Here is an 18,050-nt window from a genome sequence, read left to right on the forward strand (position 1 = left end):
GCACAAAGCACAATCACTCTGAAGACAGACTAACATTCAAGATCTAACAAGTTCTAGCAGTTTTCAGAGGTTGATGATTATTGCAAAGCATTCCTAAATCTCTTGCTGATGTCCTTTTTGATCTGTAGGTGAATCAAGATCATTCACGACACTTCTGAGACACGCACACCTAAAATCTCTCCTTTGGAAAACAAACTCAAGTGCTGGAGTCTTTTCCTGGTGCTTTCAAAAAACAAGTTGCAGTGCCTCAGAAAAGAAACCTCAGGAGATTAAATGCAAAGCAGTCCACTGAACACACCACTGACTACACACAGACTAATTTCGTTGATTTTTTTTTTCTTAACTGGAATTAATTATACCTTACTAACTACCATACGTTAAAGAAAGGCACCAGGGAAAAGATTGGATTGGATTTTGTCTACAGGAAAAAAAGTCTGCTATTTAGGAGATTTGTTAGTTACTTCTCTCATCCTCAACATAAAAGATCTGGGGCCATGTTTCCCCCCCACTCTGCCTCAGGGCACAAGCTCTTTACCCACCCACCGTTGCACCATCTTGAAATTTCATAGAGCTTTGCCCACTGTATATTTCTAGGTTCCCTGAAGACAGGAAATGTGTCTGCGGGCACAGAGATCTACAAATACAGGATATAGAATCCTAGAATGGCTTGGGTTGGAAAGGACCTTGAAGACTATTCAGTTCCAACACCCCTACCTTGGGCAAGATTACCACCCACTAGATCAGACTGCCCAGGGCCCCATCTTACCTGGCCTTAGAATCATAGAATTGCTCAGGTTGGAAAAAACCTTAAAGATCATCGAGTCCAACCGCAACCCAACCATCCTACCCTAACTCTAACAACCCTCCGCTAAATCACGTCCCTGAGCACCACATCCAAACGGTTTTTAAACACATCCAGGGATGGTGACTCAACCACCTCCCTGGGGAGCCCATTCCAGTGCTTAACAACACTTTCTGTAAAGAAGCTTTTCCTGAACTTGAACGCTATCAGGGATGGGGCCCATCCACAGTTTCTCTGGGCAGTCAGTTCCAGTGCCTTACCACTCTCTGAATAAGGAACTTCTTACCAACATCTAAGCTAAATCTCCCATCTTTCAATTTAAAACTGTCCCCCTTCGTCCTATTACTATCAGACCATCTAAAAAGTCAGTCTCCCTCCTGTTCCTAAGCTTTCTTTAAGCACTAAAAGGCTGTAGTGAAGTTTCCCTGGATTTTCAACAAGTGACAAAGGTACTAACAAAGTTCCGCTGAGGTAATTTGACAAAGATACTGCCTTTGGCTGTTTAACCCATCCTATTCCCAAATGCCATCTCTCCAGAGTACACATGCATCTCAGCCACTTCAGTTGGATGCTGAGCAACGTGGGTTCAGACTCCCACAGTGTAGACTGCAGTGCTCACTGATGTGGCCAAGACATACATGGTCCTCTGCTGAGAAGGGGCAGCCAGTTTTGGCTAAGATGACAAGTACAAGAAGGCAAAGGGCTCTACCCCCTGTAATGACCACTAAGAGTGGTAGCCATAGGTAGCAGCCTTCCTAGCTATTTCAACACATGAAACAGAGTGTACCTGCAGAAAGAGAAAAAGCAAGATGAACAAGAATTGAATAACCAGGGACTTTATAGATGTAGTGTAAGGATAGCTTAAACCCATTTATGTTGGGATTATATCTTTCTTCCATGTTGACTACACAGCCTCCTTATGCCAGCAATGGCACACAGTTGATCTCATGGTACAGCCATTCAAGAACTTAAACAAGCAGAAAGTGAACTTCGCCAAAAGCAAAAAAAAAAAATTCCTGTTGATTTGATTATTTAAGTCAGTTCACCAGCAGGTCAGACAAGCAGTAACACCACTGCAAGACAGACCACAGCCACGCTTATCTAAATGGTGCACTGAGCCAACACAAGCACTTTTCTCTCAACTGTTCTCAACGTGTTATTGTCCTATCTACCTCAAACAGTTGTTCTTTCACATTCAGATTGACACTCTGGATCTTTCTCCTCTTTTGCACATTGGGATGGGGAAGTGAGGAGAGACAAGGATGAGTTCACTGTTTGGATTAATAAAGAGTACCTGTGTTTTACAGCACAACAAACTTCCTACATCCAGCCTAAGTATCTGAATGCTCAACCTATGAAGAAGAATTAAGCTGTGATTAACAATTCACAGAAAGAATAAGGACATTTTAATTATTTACCTATGATAATGTAATCTGACCAAACAGTGGCAGACTTGCATGCTGGATTATAGCACAGAAAAGTATTAAGTTTACTCTGGAGCACGGATTTGTGCATCCTCAGAAGCATATGCTTTCAACTGCATGGCCAGCATACCTATCAGCCCCACCAGCCCTCACCAACAACAGGCCCAGCAGTTACACTCAGACATTCTGAACACTTCTTGAACTGTCTTCAGATCCCCAGAATAGCCATGGGAACTTAGGGACACACTTTGTGATAAACCCCATCAAAACAAACTTCCACTAAATTCTGTGGATATCTTTGGGCATCTGCGATTTCAGAGCTTTGCTTTTTCTTTGAACCCTGTGAGCTATCAAACTTCCTTGTTACTCCCAAATCACCTGGAAGGAAATCACAATCAGAAGTCTTCTCTGAAAGACATGAGTGTGCAACTCCAAGCAACTCATGAGGAGCATGATGTAGACATTCTGCATATAAAACAAAATGAACCTGGAGGTTCAAGTTCAGTTGGAAGTACTGGATTTGTATTCCTTTAGAACGACCAGTTCCTGAGCCTCATTTCCAACTACAGAGAGATTTTGGAGATGACAATCTTCTAACTTTTTATTTGTATTTCCCTCTGGAATCACCGTAGATTTGCATTCTTAAGTAGTTCTTTCCCATTCTTGATTCTGAGAACAAAGCCCTGACCCGTTTCTCAGCCATGTAGATGAGAAGGGTCTGCTGTCCTATGTGATTGCTGCGCCTCTTGAGCATGACAGCACTCAACTGTCCATCCTTACAGCATGTCCTTACAGCAACATGACACCAAATTCAGTGGAGAACAACTGCCTGTATTTCATGAATATGGCTTCCAAATTAATAGTTAAGAAGCTATTTTTGAAGGAAATCCTACTTATATCCCAGTTGACTCTAAATCATCTCCTCACAGTACTCGGAAGATATTTTCATTCCAGTGCCATTTTCAGACAACCATTCAGCCAGCTACATTAGCAAACAAGTGTCCAAGAACTATGGAAGCTACGTAAACAGTATTTATAAATGTACTCTGTAACTGACTGTGATGCAGTATGGTACCATTAAAGATTCACTGCACATACAAGGGAAGGAAAAACTGTATTTTTCTATTATCCCAATCCTTTCAATTAGATCATAATCTATTAAAATATTCTAGTTTATGAAGATACTATCTATAAAGAGATATTGGCTTACTTACTGACAGTTAATCTAAGGGTAAGTGGTAAAACAAGTATAATGGTCAAAGATTCAGTTTTTCAGTGATCTGTGGGTGCAAAAAATGATGTTTTACAGTTGTGATCAAACTCCTCCATCCAGCACAGTGACTGCTTCGGTTTGGTGAGATCACGCTTGAAGTGCTACAGATTGCTGTTCTGCATTAAAATGAACGTATGCCATTTCAAGCATAATAACAACTGCATTTGCTTGTTTTTCATATTAAAAATAAACAAACTAAAATCCACTATGAGATTAAGATGTAGACTTATTGCTCACGTTTCAGAGACTTACAATAGCTTTGCTTCCTGATGAGTACAACACCCTTGCTAAGTTACCCTCGAGGTACGCAGTTCCCACTCAGCTCAGAGCTACGTTGCCATCAGTACCCTTTCCATACTGGGTAACTATAGGCCTGCTTTTGTCAAAATTAAAAAAAAACAGTTTGTCAAAAATAAAAAAAAACAGTTTGAAAAGTAGATATGACATTTATTTTCTCTCCTTTATTCTCTATTAGTTAATCTTTATCTCCTGTTTGATAATAGATAATGCCTGCCATTCAGGCAACCCATTACTAGCACCTCTGTCTTACACTCCTGTCACAAAAGCTATAAAGTCACTAACACTTAACATGTGAACAGGGTAACACAAGGATTAAGCTAAAAACATTTACATCACTAGGCTTTCCTTCTGCTAATAATCCTGCCGAACTTTAGCTCACTCTAGTTACAGCATAAATATTGAGCTATGGAATACCAGCTGAAGACTGTTGTCCATACTGTCAACTTGCTGTGCTCCTGCACTACTCATACATAATACATGTGGGTGTGCAGACAGCACACAATCCACTCAGAAGCAGAAGTGTTACCTGATCAACATAAGCTTCCCAAAATTTATGCTAGAAGACTTGAAAACAAAAATCCCACATGACCACAGTCTGTCGTCCCCTGAAGGTGTGTGTCACACCGCCAGACATGATTAGAACGTGATAAGAAAAGAATTTTATAGGATTGTGTACAGGAAGCAGTTCCAGGGTTACACCTTATCAATCCAATGTACGTCCAGATTTTTTTAACTGATAGGAAGCGGTCAGGCAGACAAAACACTTTGTACTTCCAGTCAGATTTATCATATTCTGAGCTTCAAATAAAAATATCTGTATTTTTAAATGCAAAGCATGTTTGTTAAAACACTGTACTTATCCATTCATGTTTTTTTTATTTTTAGAAAAACTGCTTTAAAAGGGCCGTTCCCATTCCTCCCTTGTTCTGAAGATTTCAACCTATTTGTCAGTCACTCTCATTAGTAAAATTATTTCCAGTAATTTATTACCTCTTTTGGTGTAGAATACACTTAACTTTGATCCTTGGAGTCACCTTCTCCAGCAGCCCAAGTAGATATCTCCAGATCAGGAAGATCATCACAAACAACGTGCACTACTGAATCCTGAAGGGCTCTAACCACTGAAGTTCAAAGGACTGATATCACAGATGCAACTACATATTCAAACATTTCAGGCTTGCTTTCCTTTCCAAGAGCAATAACACAACACTGAGCACTCCTCTGCAGCAATTTTAATGCCTCACGATTGCATAATAAAGCTATCGCCGGGGCTGAGCAATCAGGAGTGAAAGCTGTCACGTAGGAGAGACAGCTCCCATATTCCAGAAGCACAGAAGAATTTCAGAGCTGACCGTTTTCATTTTCTCACTGGAGGTGGATGGGGATGGTGGCTTGGTTTTTTTTTAGCTACTGCTACCACTAGCTAGTAAGTACTTTGCAGACTGAGACCACCTGTACCCATTCTACACCAGTAAGCTCTGCAAGTAGCACAGCACTAAAGGTCTAGCTTCCTGTCACCCAACAGTGAAGCTATGCACTGGGCAATAGGTATTCCACAGCTAGCTCTTGCTTTCACATCCTTATATCCTGTTAATATCTTCTTGTTTCTATACCAGCATTACTACACTGTTGCCAAGGCTCCTCTCTTCATAACAAGACCTTGGGGTTTATTCACGCCCATCTCCTAAAGACAGAAGTTGCTTTAAAACCATGTTCACAGTGTCTCCAAGACACTGCATAGGAGTGCAATATCAGGGTGCTTAGAAGCCTGCAAGGCAAATATTGCACCCTGTATTTCCACCCACCTCTTCAGCTTTTAAGAGAGCCTTACAATGTGGGAGAGGCACCAGTTAGGCCCCATTTTATGGCATCTCTCAGCTCTGCTCATAGCACAAGGTCACAGTGGGCAGCCTTTTGTGCCAGAACAGAGCACCACAGAGCCAAGCTCCAGCTGAGAGGCAACCAGTATGGCAGTACTCTGCTCAAGTCCAAAATGTGAAGATAACAGCATAAGAGAAGCCTTACAGGAGACCCAGAAATCATTCAATTTTTTCCACTAAGAGAGTGGAACAGCATGCTCCTATCAAACAATTTGATAGCAAGCAATATCAAACAAATTGATATGCAGGTGTGAACAGCAGATTAGATAAGGGCTACTACAGATACACAATTAAAAACTGGTATTTTGATGCAATTAAAGCTTCTTCTGAAGACAGAGGAGATGCTGCTCTTGTTATGTGATGCTAGTATTTCAAGCGTGTATTTAAACTGAATACACGAGCCACAGACAACAGGGAGGAAAGGACAAGGAAGACAGGCAGAATGAGGACAGCAAGATTCCTCGAGGAGTGGTAAAGACGCTGCCACACACAAACACACTGTTAAACACTGACCAAGGGTTTGTGAGCCATGTGGGAGAATGTTAATTGTTACAGGTACTCAGGGTTGGATGAATACCAGGAAGCACCGCTGAGAAAGTCCATTGTACAATTAAGATGGAAGAGGAATCGCTGAAGGAGGCACTTTCATTTCAGTCCATCCTGCTAACTCCTAACCTAATTATTTACTACTGAGGGCTTCCTTTCCCAAGATTGAATTCAAAGAACAAAAAAAAAAACCTCAGAAGAATGTTTTGTTTCTCTTGTGGGAAGGATACATACATGGGAGGCAGGTCTTTATTTGGTGTAGCACTAACCAGTATTTGCAGAAGACAAAAATGCTTTCTGGTCTGTTTGTTAACAGCTTTGATGCCTGCCATTCAGGCAACCCATTACTAGCACCTCTGTCTTACATTCCTGTCACAAAAGCTATAAAGTCACTGACACTCACCATGAAAACAGGGTAACACAAGGATTAGGTTAAAAACACTCAAACCATATGCCTAACATTCCAAGAAAACCACCGCTTTACTTTTAAACAATATTTTGGTGAGGTTGGCCAAATGTTCAAGTTATGCCAGCAACTCCTTCCCACTTCTTTTCTGTGTAAGATTTTCTGAATACTTGGGAATATTTTGCCCATATGTAACACTTATGTGGCTAGACTATGACTGAAGTGAAGGAGGATCACTATGCACAGAGCTCGGGGTTCAGCTTTCAGCAGCTTTGATCCTTCCACATGAGCAGATCTGGCTGTGTGCTGCACAGCTGGTGCCTTTTCTCCTATTTGCTAGTTGAGTTGCATCCCTCTCCTGCCCAAGGGCTGCTCTGCACCACTGGAAATAGCCAGTTGCTTGCCAGCCTTCTAAGGTGTTCCTTCTCTTTTCCAGGGCCATAGAGTGAACCTATGACAGCTGCAGCACGTACACCAAGTAGGGTTACTCAGACCTGAATTTAGCACCTACCTGTCTTTCCTTTGAAAGAATGGCCAATGAGCTGACCCCAATCAGCTTCTCTATTAGATAATGTTAAGAGTAGGTACACAGGGACCCATGAATGCTTAATTCAATCAGATGCACCTCTCCTGCCATTTCAGGTAGACCTATCTTACTGCCCTATCTGCAGGACAGGCTCACTTCATCGCAAAGGCTCTCTAGGAATGAGAGATAAGGAAGTGCTCCTTGAGGTATTCAGCAAAGCCCATTTCTTCCTGCCTCCTCCTCTCCTGGGCCTAGTTAAACTAGTCGGGGCAGCTTACCAGGGGCCTGGAGACAGACTTCAAAGTGTTTGGTTTTCCTCCATTGTATCCCGTGTTTGTGGAGAGGCTGTTATCAGGCTGTGCCCCCCTCCATCCACCCAGAGCACTCACATCCCCACAGCACAGCCACCACAGCAGGCGGCAGTCCTCCTCTGAGGGCTGGCTAGGGAAAGGCCTGGCAAGTAAAGGCTGCCACTCCCACTGCAGAGGAGCGCAGTCCCTCACACAGTCCACCGCCGCTTTGGCTTCTCGCCTTCCCTCTCCCACAAGTCTGAGCGCTCATTTCACCCTGTGCCCTCAGACCACTCAAAGAACAACTGCACCTACTGCAGGCAGGGAGATGAGGGGGAGGCATCACTACTGAGGTGCTCATGCAGGCAGGTTTCTGAGCATATGGGCCAGGACCTTCAAGCCCATTTCATTTCCGTTGCAGCACAGTTTTTGGGCAGCTGCAGATTGATAGAGATGCAAACAGCAGAGAAAGGGAAAAAATAAGGAAATAAGGACTCTTTTGCATTGCCAGAGCACCGTCCGGCCTTTAAATTCGTTTATTTTGCTTACTGCAAGTAGAATTACAGTAATTTAAAGGACAAAAAAAAAAATACGCATTTATTTTGTTCTCAGTGTCACGGAGCAGCCCCTTTAAAGTCGTCCTAAAGCAACGCCGTGGTACGAACTGTTCTGAAAGCAGCGCAGCCGCCCTTACTGCCCCGTACCCGGTGTTTCCCGTGGGACCCCCCTGCACAGCACCGCCCCGCAGCAGGCCGGACCCGCGGCGCCCTGCCCGCCGCCGGCTCTCGAGTGCCACCCAGCGGCCTCCTGCTGCTCCGTGAGGGCCGCCACTCGCCGAGCTCGACTTCAGGAGACCCCAGAGGGGCCCTGCGAGACGAGCCTGGCTTTCTTTACAAAGACAAGCAGTTAAAACTCGAGCCCTGCATCTCAGTATTTAAGCAAAAGCATGCAGTACTATCATTCGTTCTATGCGTTTGACACCTATGCAGTTTCAAGTGATCTTCCTCAGGCCAGCCTGTATGGCTGCGCCTTCTGGGATCCCCTACCCTTCCTCGGGCAGCCATGCAGGTGATGCACTTCCAGCACTGGCTTCACAGCCACGGGAACATCTCAGTTCTGGAGCTGCTCCCCAGGATGAAGCTCGGCAACAATGTTAACCAGTAGCCCAAAAGATCACAAAAACTGTTAGCATTTGTTTTTAACGCCCTGCTGCTGGGACAACATTCAGCACACCTCTGCATTCAGAAGACTGCCAGCTCCCTCTTCCACACTAAAGACTATCAAAACAAACGTGAGATGTATGGGTTCTTAAATAAGAGCACATTGGATTGACAGTCATATGTCAAGCGTATGCATCTGTCCTGTCATCACTCCTCACATCAGCTGTAGGCAAGCACTGCTGCACACAGCCACGGTGACTCTCAGTAGCACTGATTCACACACGCTGCTTTAGCTGCCATTACCACCCTACCTCAGTATCAGACCTCAGAAGAGACACAGTTAAGCTACAACAAATTCACTATGATGAATTAAGCGAGCAAGTATCCAGAATTCATTCTCCCTGGGCTGAGCAACACCAAACTCAGCAGAGATGAGGGGAAAACCCTTTGCTTTCAAGAAGGCAGAAACTGGTCATGGAGAAACTCTGTGGCTGTGAAGCCATGCAAATGGTAGCTCTGCAACACCCTATGCAGCACAGCATACTTCTGCTACATTGTCTACACCTGATACTTCACTGATATGCTGATGTATGAACACCATTACACATCAGTTAAACAAGCTATTGTCTTGGGGAGAGTGAAAGGCCCAGATTAAAGCTGAAGAGGAAAGCTTAAGGACTGAGCAACAGAAGAGGCTAAACACAATGGGGTTTTCACTCACATCACAGTCACATCAGAGATAAAGACGGAGTGATAGACTCAGCCTACCATGTTCTTCAGGCTTAAAGACACTTCCTTCTGCACACCAGCAATTTGCTGTTCGAGCAACAGATTCAAATAAGCCGTTAGATGTACTCCAAGTTAAAAAGCGTCACAGGAGTCAGCTATTTCATGTTATTTTTTAAACTGTAAAAAGCAGCAGTCAAAGCAACGTTTCAGTTAGGGAGAGAACACCGCATTAATTTCAAAAACTAAATAGTGGCAGGGTTGGAGCCTGTTGCACTGCTTAATGAATGAAGTGACTGTTTTCAAAGACATCCACACATGCACAGATCACAGCCAGCGTGAACAGTTTTTACAGCAGCGCTGTATAATCTCATTCAGTTATTTGACTACTGATGGTAATTAAGGTCCATAATCCACTGCCAAAAAATAAACAAATGCGAACAACCACCAAAACGTCGGCAATGGCAGAAACTGTGTGGATATTCCAGGTTTATTGCCAAGTACTTAGCAGTTCAGGGAAAATTTGAAGTTAAAATAAATTCTCGAGTATGTACAAAACATAAGAATGGAGCCAAATGATTCTCAAGCACAGGAAAAGTAACAGCTGAAAGGGTTTTGTTTATGAAGAATGAGTATCTCGAAGCTGGATAACAAGGAATGTGATTCACAGATGAGAACTACAGCAGCAGAAAACCACAAAGGAAGTTAAAGTTGTATGGCTGTAGTCAATCCAGCCTTCTTTCTTTTGGGACTTGCACAGAAATACATCCATGCTGCAGACTTTTTGTAGGGTCTGAGCCTAGCAAGGTAAGTACTTTACCAGTATACTAGTTATTAACTAATACTACTGTACTACTGCATCAAGTCTTGTAAAGAAATGTGCATCATTATTATGAGTACTAGCTGTAATATATAATATATGAAAATGAAACATTATGTATGAAGAGAAACAAGTATAGCAACTGATATCTACAACATAAAGTCACAGTAGCACACTGAACAGTTTTTGGTTAAACCAGGCTGGCTTAAAAATAGAAACCAGAGGCTGGGCTCTTCTCTCACCCCATTTTACATGTCTTTACATTCGTTGATTTGAGCAGAGTTCTTCACAATTTATGCCACTGTGAGAGGAGAATCAAGCCTTGTGTGTCTGAAAGGAAACTGCAGACATGTTTCCCATCAGAGTGCAGGGGGAGATTTAAAAAAAAAACAAAAAAACAAGTATATGAACTGTGAAGCCAACAGAGTACACAAGTGAATGCAAGCATAGAGGCTGTGGCTGGGGGTGGTGGTGGGGAGCTTGCAGCTTACTCAGGTTTTTTTGTTTTTGTTTTATTTTTAAAGGACTTGGGATTGGTATGAAGAAAAGTCAGAAGTCCAGTTGTTACACTGGCTTTAAAACAAAATGATGGAAGTATTACATTTACATTTTCTGACAGACATCTTTGATTTATACTTTCCTACTGATATTCTATAGAATGAGTACAGGGACACTTTATTTGCAAAGAGCTGACTTTCTTATCTCTAGACTTAGGAAGTGGAGGACAAGAGATGGAATTATTATAGTACCAGAAAATGGTGCCTAACAACGACTCATATCCAAGTTAAAATAAGAGATCTTCCTGAACTCTTCAGGGTCTACATTAGTTAGTGGGACCAACACTTACCAAGGAAGTTAAGTCTGACAAAGTACCGGTTGATTTAGAGGTGGCAGAACAACTTAATGGTCTGGATCTGCTGGAGGCCTACTGAAACTGAAGCTGACCAGCTGGGCACAACTGAAGCTACCACTTCATCACCATATCTCTGGGTACTAGCAGCATATGACTAGAAAGCTCCTCTTGCACCACCCTGGCAAGGAACACAAAGGCGGACTACATGATTTCACTGTTGTATCATGTCTACCAGCCTAATGTAAAGTTGAAGTCATTCACTGCTCAGAGTCCAACACTGCTGGAATTCATACTGTCACTGCCTGCTTGCAGATGCTCTTCCCCACCCTCATTTGTGTGCACAACTGGTGTTGCAGCTCACATACTTAAGTCTTCCTCTCCACTCCAGTGGATATGCATGTCTGAAGTTTCCTTTTGAGAATCAAGTCTGGATTCTCTTCCCACAGTGGCATTAAGTACTGACTGATTCAGTATGCGACAAAGCAGGAAGAAGGCAAACGCACAGAACTGGACAAAGGAGAATGACTTTACCTACTGAAGGAACAAGGCACATAATTCAAGATCTACCTGCTAGTTTCCATGAGAGCTGTTATGTCAAAGCACTAGTCTACTTCCAGTGCCAGTGGGAAGGTGAAAAGAGACCCAAGAACAAGCATCTCTTGAATATCCAACTCAAAATGCTTTCGAGTTGTTGCTTAAATGTTGAACACTGACTTGCATAAAGAAGAAAAAAAATAATGGAGAACTTCACTCTTAACTGAGCAGCAGCCTGATATCACCTTAATTCCTAAAAGACAGCTACGAAGTATAATTATGTGCTACTTTACCACAGTCAAGAGTCTCTATAATATCAGTACCTCTTCTACACCACCTATTCTAAGATGTTAAGATGTGCTTAGCAACTAATAGGTCAGAAACGATAGCTATAGCACAACAGAAGACAGATAAAGAGACACTGAAAACAAATCCACTGAAATTAGAACCTCTAAGGTGGCAGATTCAGAACTACACAAGAGAGCTCTGATTGTCAGCAGAGATTTTGCGCAGAAACGTGATTGGCAGTAAATATGCAACAATGAAAAAGATGCCTGCACTGCGGTCACTTCAGTTCATACACCTACATCGTTCAAGTTCAAAATAGCAGCAGCTACTTTAAGAAGCTGTGAGCTACCCTTGCACAAAAAAAATATATCCATTTTACATAACTGGAAAAGCAGAAAAACCATATGTTGATAAATAAATTGGCTGTTAGCCTGGACTGCTAAACTACAGTGTCACAGCACCTGAAATCCCCAGCAAAGACTGCCCAAGTAGCTTGACTGCATGAAGGGCTGGGTAAGGCTCAGAGCTTCCTGGGTTCACAGGAAGCTGCAGAGCTCCCAGCTCACCCAACAGCGCATCCTTTGCTGGGAGTACTCTCAGGACTGTGTCCAACTGGTGGAGTGCCAGAGACGGCACTTCAACAACTTGCTGGCAGCTCATACTTAAATGCAATAACTGGGGCTCCCACTTACCATGTAAGTGCTCTCCACCCTCACCCTGACACTCACCTCCATCCCCTGTACCCTTTCCATGTCAGCCAATACCTCATGAAAGGGGACGAAGGCCGTGGAAAAAAAGCTGCCACAGCATGATTGCTGGCTTTCTTCAGGCAGCTCCCACTGCTTTCATGTGCCAGTGGTACCCACAGCAGATGCCGGCTGAAATCCACATTACCGCAAAGACAGAGCAAAGCTGTGCTCCAGGTAACATTGTCAGAAGGCTGGAAGTTAGGCATGTCTCTCATACCTCTGTACAGATGAGAGCTCAGCATGCTTGCTACATGCTTGGCAGTGCTCAAAGACATTCATTGGCTATTGGCCTGCCAAGCTGTTTAGGCTTAGGTTCCTTCGCATTTGCTTCCAACTATTTTGCTAACTATAAACATATCCTCTGTGCATCTTACTCCCATACTCCATATGTATGGAAGTAACTCATTTCAGTCCTAGGATGAATTGGAACTCAATATTTACCAAACAGATCCACCATGCTTTGCAAACAAGAGAGGAAAAAAAAAAATCTCGCAATGAAGTTATCCATGCAATCTTTCAGATGAGTGAAGCTCGAGGAAACAGTTCAAAGCTCTCAAAGCCATATGTATGTACAAAAGACATCTGCAATTCACCAGCGAGGTTCTAGACCTAGCATAATTCATTTTGCAGTTTGTATACAGAGATACAAATACACCATGTTCAGACATTTCTTCAATGCTTCCATAAAATTCATTTACAAGTGTATAAATATTCACATTTCGACTTGTCATCTCAGCTTCTGAAGCTTTTATTTTTCTACAGAAATACTGAACTTGCAAAAAATATTTCAGCCCCTTTCCATAAACGTCATACAAGTCAAAATACTTTAATCATAAAGCAGGCACACAAACATTTAATTTCTCTACAACCACTTTTGAACTTCTGGGTGGATAACTATAATGCTTGATTACAAAAAGATCCTTTACAAAACACCTTTGCTAATCACACACCCGTTTCTAAACACACTTTTAAACCATTCAGCTTCTGCTGTGGTTAGACAAGTTGATCCACACTTGAAAGTGCAAGAAGGCTTTAAGTTTGTCCACCAGTTGCTGCACATTTGTGTTGCGAGAGCAATGGGCCATGGGCGCAGGCAGTGTCTGACAAGCCATGTGCTGGGCTGGCTGAGTGGGAGAACTTGAGCAGCTAGGCAGGCTCTTGCTGAGCTAGCACCACCTTTGTCACATGGGTAATTCACTGACTGGGGAGATCATAGGAAAGGAAGGTGGGCAAAGCTGAACAGTTATGGCACTTTTGCCAGAGGAGGGCTGGTTGCTCTCATGAGGAATACTGAACAGAGGAGCGATACATCAGTATGTGTTTGGATACCTTTAGTGGTTCAACCACAACTCAAGGGAAAATGAAATGAAAAATGTGTATGTAGAGACCAGCGAGAGAAGATACAGCTCTCTTGCAGTGCAAGAGTATGCAAGATCATGCCCTCAGCATGACTTGAAGCCCACATTGCTACATTCACAGCTACATCTACGTGATTCTCAGATCACCCAAACACCTTTAGAAATGAAGATTCTTGGACAGCAGAGACTCTTTAAAAAAAAATTTAAAGACTGACATCACCCTGTTTTAAAAACATCTGCAGGTTTTATTATAAGCATCATGATATTGACATGCAGATTTTTTAATCATGCCGGTTGCAATTATACAAATCACTGATCAAACCCTGTGAGAAGCCAGAGCTGTTGTATATGCTGCATTAACACACGGATTAGACATGGTTTTGGCACGCTGCCGTCAGAGAAACCTGGTTCTGAGATCATATGATATTAAGATTGGGGCCAGTTGGTGCAAGATTAGAAGGCACCGCGCTATAAAAGGGATAAAAATATCACAGGAAACAAAATTTATTTAAAATAAAAGCAAATCAATCATATTTCAATATCTGGAAGGTGGTTGGAAGTGGGTTTTTTTTGGCACGTAGCAGCTCCACAAAACCAATACTGTGTGCAACCAGAAGCACTTAAACAACCAACCACAATTGTTTCTAAAGTCAAAGACTGCAGTTGCAAGCTGTGGGATCTGTGCTCTGATAGAAGAAGGGTAGCTGCACTGAACTGCTGCAGGTAGAAATCTATGAGCACGTTCCATAATGCCTTTACCAACTCAGTAGAACTGGAAGGTGAGGGGGCACAGCAGAAAGGACAACGAAGGAGAGAAGAACAGCAAAAGCTATTGGGGGCTATCAATCAGTGCTTCAGACAGGAGCGTGCAACGTCAGCACAGAACAACTGCAGTAACACAGTCGTAGCTTTTGTTGATGTATAACCCATTAGAAATGGAAGGCCTGTCTGAAAGACTGTCTACTGGAGGTTTCCTAGCTAGAACAACACTCTGAGCTTGATAGGCCCCAAATCATCCTGAAGACCTTATGGTTGTATTTAAGAACTTATAAGAAGTTTGCCTACCAGGCAAAGTGCCAAGAGAAGGTAATGTAGTATTTCTAAAATATCCGTACGTGGCAGCTTTTTGCTACAAGTATTTGTATTGGCCTGTGCCTCTTACGTCTGAGCACTTCACTCATTCTGTACACTTAATAAAAAATCCCCCTGCAGAAGAATATGTTTAAGAGTTGTCAGTTTGTGTTGATAATCATTTGCTTAGTTTCTACAAAAAACAAAACAAAACACACCACCCCACCACCACCAATAACAAAAAAAGATTACAATAGCACAATATAAGCAAGATACAACGAATTATAGCATAGCACTTGAAAAATTCATTTCAGTAACTGGAAATATCCTTCAGACACCAGCCAAGGAATTGCTTCTGTAAAAGAAATATGTAATCTCAGCAAATTGTGAAGTGATGCGATAGCCTATCTTGGTATTTCTGCCAGAAACATCATGACTTCAGTGTGCTATAACTTGTAAAACACGTTTCTCCCCATCATTTTTAGCCATGGGATGGGAGGGGGCAGAAAGGGATTGCTGCATCGAACCCTCCCACGCTGCTTCTTCCCATCACACAACTCCTAAGCCAAACAGTTCAAGTATATGAGTAAAAGCTATGCGCTGGTATAAGCACTTCCAGAAGCAGGACCAAAGCATGCTTGGCTCACAAGGAGTATATATACCAGTGGTCAAAGCCAACCTCAAGTTTACCTCCATTTAAAACAGCATGAACAAAACAATGCTGGCCAAGCTGAAGCTTCACACCCAGTACAAGCAAATAAGTTGATACTGACACATGCCACTTGGCCATTACACACACATAGCACACATTCAAGTATCCTTCATGCGATGCAAGACCACAGAACCATTTTTCTAGAATCACAGAAAGAGATCGTTTTGTTGGGATTAAAAATAAGCAGTGATGCCTTGGTGTACGCATGGTTACAGCCCCGGCAGCCACAGCAGGGATCTCTACTTGGGGACAGCAGTGGTAGAAAGGATAAACAAAACCCAGCATGTTTTGTTTGTTTTACATGGACTTCATTGCTGCATATACAATTACCCCCGGAATGCACAAGGCCCAGCACCCAAGCAAACAGTGCCTTCACACTGAAGCTCAGCTTTCTGCCCGTGCTGGGAGAAGCTGTGCGTGGTAAGTGATGACAACACGCTGTGCGAGACCTACGGTACAAAGGGAGAGGGCTTCCAGGCTGGGACACAAAGGCTGAAGCATTAAAAGGGCAGCAAAGACATAAATACGAACCAAATCAATTTAAATTACTTCATAAACTGTAGACGTTCATTAGCGCAGAAGAGTTTCACAGGAAAACGATGACGAAGTCAAAGCCATCTGATTTTCATATGCTAATTCATTAAATATGCCAAACGCATTTAATCTCTTATTATAACCATAGGGGGAGACAGACGAAACTCTTGAAGTTCTGCAAAAGCCGGGTCATTACAGAGCCAAGTCACTCCTCACATCTCTGCCTCGCACACAAACCTCCGTCCCCACTTATTATAGGTCTGAGCAGAACCCGGCTCTGCCCTCCCGCTCCTCCAGCTCGCCGGGAGGACACTCGCTACCTTTCCACGCGCCCTGAATGCCTCACGAAGCGTCGGAAAGAACCGCTCCGCTAGAAAGGAAGCACAGAAGCCATTTTCCAAAAAGCCGCAATTAGACGTCCTCATCCCCGTAAGCAGCAGGGCGAAGGGGAAACGAGATTCGGGACCTGCTTACACAGGCATGGCAACCCACCCACAGTTCGTCCCCTTTAAGTCCCGCTAACATTTCGGAGGTTCCCCCCCCCCTTCTAAGCTAGGAAAGGATTCTGGTATTTACACAGGGCTCTTCTTGCTTAATAAATCTTAAATTGAAACAGATTTATTATTATTATTATTATTATTATTTTTAAACAATTACCTTCTTCAGAGTTATCATACGACAGGATATTAGGGAAAGCCAGAGCCGCCTGTTGCTCTCACCCACATCTGCCTCCAATCTTCACAGCTCAGCCATTAACCCTGTCGGGTCCCCAGGCGCACACCTTGCCCAGCCGGCGGCGTGGCTGCAATGGGCTGACGCGGGCTGCTTCAGCACGGCCCCTTCTGCCGCACAGCCGGAGGGCAGCGCCGCGGACCCGCGCGTACGGGACGCGACCCGCACGACCCACACGACCCCCGGTGCGCGGCCGGCGCCGCGCCGTGAGGGCGAGCGTGTGGCGCTGCCCCGCGCCAACCCCCGCAGCTGGGCAGAGGGGCAGCCGCACCAAACCCCGGCAGCTCGAAGATCGCAGCGGAGTGACGCAACGCGAACTTTTTCGTTCATCTGCGACGCCTTCTCGGTTCCAGCCCGCGCCGTTATCCTGTAAGCCCTCTTCACGAGGGCTGACGGGCGCCCCGGCGGCACCCCGCGCCCAGGCTCGCCCCGAGGGGCTCGGTGACAGACCGCGACTCAGCCCCGCCGGCACCGCGCTGACAGCCCCGCTGCGCTCCAGGGGCCCTCTCGGTGAGACGGGAGCGGAGCAGCCCGCTTGTCATCGGGCACCGCCGCAGCCCAAAGCTCCGGGCGGGCGGGAGGGAAGGAATGAGCAGGAGCAGCCGCCGCCGCCACCCGCCCGCTGCCCCCGCACGGCCGCCGCTTACCTCCGAGCCGCGGCGACGCGCTCCCGGGTGGGGGCCGGGGCCACGCGCATTGACAGCGGAGAGGCGGGCACCGGCTTTGCCACGCCGAGGCGGCGCGGGTGAAGACCAGCCGGGAACCTCACCGCGCCCCGCGCCCGACGCGAGTGGCCGAGCCCCGCGCCCGCTCCCCGCCCTAATGGGGCTCCGCCGCTCCGCGCCCGGGACGGCGGCCGCCGCCTCCCGCCGCGCCCATTGGCGGGAGCGGGGAGAGGGGCGGGGCGGGGCGGGGCTTCGTCCACCCGCGGGGTGGGGCGGGCGGCGCGCTGCCCTCTTGAGCTCGCTGAGGCGCTGCGAGAGCCTGGGGAGCTGCGTTGTCAGCCCGTCTGGGGGCTTCGCAATGGTTTTCCCCTCCTCGGGGCTGAACTGGGCCGTGTCAGTGC

The 18,050-nt window shown here is 44.9% G+C and overlaps 1 protein-coding gene across 2 annotated transcripts in view; it reads right to left on the bottom strand.

Annotated features, from left to right (window-relative positions):
* Window positions 1–17,805, bottom strand: part of PRICKLE1 (prickle planar cell polarity protein 1) — a 60,100-nt gene extending 42,295 nt beyond the window's left edge. The window contains exon 1 of one of the 2 annotated variants that reach the window (XM_416036.8): window positions 17,632–17,805. The gene's annotated coding sequence lies outside the window, so the exon portion shown is untranslated. Of the gene's footprint in view, window positions 1–16,909; window positions 17,059–17,631 lie in introns of those variants that run through there. The other variant, XM_015282440.4, reaches the window with a different exon arrangement.
* Window positions 17,806–18,050: the final 245 nt, after the last annotated feature.

This window comes from Gallus gallus, chromosome 1 (assembly GCF_016699485.2).
Source record: "Gallus gallus isolate bGalGal1 chromosome 1, bGalGal1.mat.broiler.GRCg7b, whole genome shotgun sequence".
Classification (NCBI taxonomy): Eukaryota; Metazoa; Chordata; class Aves; order Galliformes; family Phasianidae; genus Gallus; species Gallus gallus.